Source organism: Brachycentrus maculatus, unplaced genomic scaffold, assembly GCF_059751285.1.
Source record: "Brachycentrus maculatus isolate JH-2025_06_01 unplaced genomic scaffold, ASM5975128v1 h1tg001486l, whole genome shotgun sequence".
Lineage (NCBI taxonomy): Eukaryota > Metazoa > Arthropoda > Insecta > Trichoptera > Brachycentridae > Brachycentrus > Brachycentrus maculatus.
Genome location: NW_028282123.1, coordinates 20,095 through 23,720, shown reverse-complemented (window position 1 = coordinate 23,720; position 3,626 = coordinate 20,095). Strand labels below are relative to the sequence as shown.

The 3,626-nt window shown below is 35.7% G+C and overlaps 1 long non-coding RNA gene across 1 annotated transcript; it reads left to right on the top strand.

Moving 5' to 3' along the window:
• Positions 1 to 1,364: 1,364 nt before the first annotated feature.
• LOC148298940 (uncharacterized) lies at positions 1,365 to 3,012 on the top strand. Its single transcript, XR_015839136.1, has 3 exons — positions 1,365 to 1,583; positions 1,658 to 2,558; positions 2,609 to 3,012. It is a non-coding gene; the product is annotated as an uncharacterized LOC148298940 (long non-coding RNA).
• Positions 3,013 to 3,626: the final 614 nt, after the last annotated feature.

Sequence of the window (3,626 nt, the reverse complement as noted above, 5' to 3'; positions counted from 1 at the left end):
TGCTTCCGTCTTTCTGGGCTAGCTACTTTAGTCGTTTTTCCTTTACAATTTTATAAAACGAAGATTTACTGATGTTTACGAGTTTTTCCAACTCGTCGAGGCTTGATAAGTCATCACAAGTTAATATATAAATAAGCAGTAACCTGATCTTGTCATTTGGCATGCCCGCTGACTGCAGTAACTCCCCCATAATTCTCTTGTTTTCCTTCGAGAGCTTTCTAAAAACGATTAAATCAGTCTCGACCGTCGAGTAATTATTGAGTTGCCTCTCACCTCCGATCCTGATCAGTTAGTTGGCCTTCGTCAAGTGCCAGTCGAGTCTCCGATTTTTCTCAGTAAGTTCACTGAATTAGTCCATATTCTCTTTGAGCGTGGCGAGTCTAGTTTTGATGCGGTTTATTTCTTTGTCTAGTTGAAAGTCGCTGATCAGGTTATGCTTCTTTTCTACCCAGACCTCGTCTCTGCTGTCAAACTCGTACATATCTTCCTTTTTCCCTCCAGTTTTAACTTTGTTATAACCCACCATATCGAAGATATCGGCCATTAATGCGCAATAACTTATACCATGATGAATCACAGGTATGTAATCGATATCTCTGTTTACAACCAGACAGCAAGTATAGGCTCCTGAGTCAGGAAATAGGGTTGAACCTCTAAAGCTTTCGAGTTTCTGTCTGACCGACCTGACGAATAAATCTGACTGTTTTTGAAATAAAAATACAGGTTGTTATTTGAATTGACACAAGAGATTGGCCAGCTCAGTCTCACTAGTCACCAGTGCCACAGATTTGTCCACTGCTTGATATCCTATGAAGGAGAAACTAACATTATGAATTTTGTGAAGCTGTTTAGGATGTTTTTCTGCGATGGTTTTGGCGAGAGTCGAAATCACGTGGGATGATGGTTCCGAGGAAAAATGAATCCTAACTATACTATAAAGATCATCTGCGAAATCTTTAAGTATGATTGCTATATTTTCCATAGTTGGCTGGATCAAGTATAAGGCAGTGACCCCGTGAAGCTGCTCTCTTTTCTCTGTGATGTTCATATACAGGGTGATACTACGCTAACGAAGGTCCTTGACTTTAAACTGGGCCGAAAGGCTCTGTTGGTTTGGTGTATCGAAAATTAGGACCTTCCAGCCCAGTGGTTGGAAGTGAGGAGAGGGTGATTTAGAGGACTAACATAGGAGGGCTTCTGAAATGAGTGACTGTTGATAGCCAAGGAGAGAATATTCGGATTGCATAAATAATATTTTAGTTTATAAAATGATTTAATATGTGATCGTGTAAATTATTATTTGGCAGTGAAAATATTTTCTTACTGTAATTATTAAAATTATGGAATCTTCCTAGATTATTGAGTGGTCTCTGGTTGGAGATTATAGATTTTGTTAGAAATACTGTCTAGGTCAAGGAGCATTCGGTAAAGTTTATAAAGGCACACGTCTTCATGACAACCTAGAAGTAGCAATCAAGTAAATCGAGATTAACCCAATCAATGAAGCAAACATTCTCAAATAGATATCGTTGCTCAGCAAACTCGAACACCCAAACGTAGTCAAGTATTACGATGCAATCAAGGTATCCTCAACAAGTCAAAAAATATATTTATATCTCTCTATTAATGCATTGAAACATCTGTATCTCGAGAACAGTCCAATAATAGCTTTTATATTGTTACAGAATTTTGTAATGGATCGGATTTAGGAGAAAAACTTGCTAACCTCAGCGGAGATTCTTAAGGAGGAATTTCTGAGTCAATTTCCCAATAAATAATTTTCCAACTCGCATAGGGCCTCTAATATCTGCGCAAGTTCAATGTGATGCATCGTGACATCAAACCATCCAACATCCTGATTCATAATAATACGTACAAAATTGCAGATTTTGGGCTCGCAAAATTCGACTCAGACCTGAAAGCATCGAGGAGTCTGATGGCAAAGTCGTTCGTCGGGTCCCCGATTTATATGTCCCCACAAGTATTATCTAAAAATTACTACACTTATAAATGCGATGTATGGAGCCTTGGGATTATATTTTATGAGCTTCTCTTTGGTGATATGCCCTGGAAAACCTCAGATGCGGCAGTATTGTTGTTCAAAATCATAGAAAACAGACAACCTTTTCTCAAGCAGAAGAGAAAGATCAGCGATATCAGCAGACTCATTCTGGACTATACGTTGCGGGAGTTGGAGATGGAAAGAGCTACATGGGCAGATTTGATCGCTCTCAAAAAAAAGCGAAAGAAAATATTCTCCAATCTTGAAGTCTAAAAAAGTTTCTCTGCGTCGGTAACTCGAAGAGATTCTAACAAAGTTGAAAGTCAGTAAGTTCGGATTACAGAAGAAGAAGAATATATTGACCTCTAGTTTGACGATATTGATTATAACAGCATTAAGAACGACTTGCAATTCTACTAGAAATAGATCCTAAAACATATAAACAGCCAGCTCTACGGATTGAAAGAAGAAGTGGTTAAACTCACATCCAAGGAATGTTGTCGTGCACTGATAGTTACCTGCCGGGAACACTTAATAGAAGGAAACCAAAGAAAAGGTAGTCACATTGGGGTATATTTATTTTTAATGACTCTATTTTATGTGTAGAACCCTTCATTAATTGTTGTGCTTTATTTCTGGGAAAGTGCTACGAGAATATATCAGGATACATGATAAAGCTCGAGGAACTTTAGCAAGTAAGACCTATTTTGAGCTTGGTTGACTTAATTCACGACCTGGTAAACCTTAAAGGTACAACATTCAAATAATACCAAAATACATTTTTGGACAACCGCGGAGAAATGGCCACTGCATAGTATGTCGGGAGAGTGTTAGATAAAGTTAACATTTATTTTCATAATTGTCATCCCAGTGACTCGAGAGAAGAAGAATGCATAGAACTTGAATAATCTTGAATGAAGTAAATGTCCACCCAAATAATGTTAATACTGATGAAAGCATCTAGTGCATACATACCCAATATTAACTATAATCATCAGTTTTTTTAAAAAGATATATATATATTTACATATAATGGATACATCAGATTAAAAATAAATCCTAACGGGATTAAGGTTTACAGTTGGAGTGAGCATAGTCGGACTGAGTTTTTTTTAATATTTGAATTTCATCATATATTCTAAATTAAAATCAAGGAATATATCAAAAAACTTGAATATATATATATTACCTATAGGGAATTCATTTTTAATACTGTAGTAAAGATAGGAAGTATATCCATAATTAATCATAGATAATCAATCGTTGACTGTCATTGTAAATTTTATGTGATACAGCACAATTATATCTATATATCATAGATAATTAATTTTCTCAACTAAACAAGGCTCGAATAAATAATTTAATATGAGCTAGATATGATCATTTTTATTTCAACCAGATACTGTGTATCCTAAATATTTCAAGTTAAATACTTCGAAAAGCGAGTTTCCTTTCTTGTTATCTCTTCATTATATAAAAAGAAAATAGAATATTATCATTATATAATATCCGACGAAAACCAAAGCAATTCCTTAAAGCCATCTATTTCTAAAGGTTGAATGATTTACAATCCAAAGTTAAACCCACACAATCGTTCGTCCTCGTAAAATGTATAACCAACAGT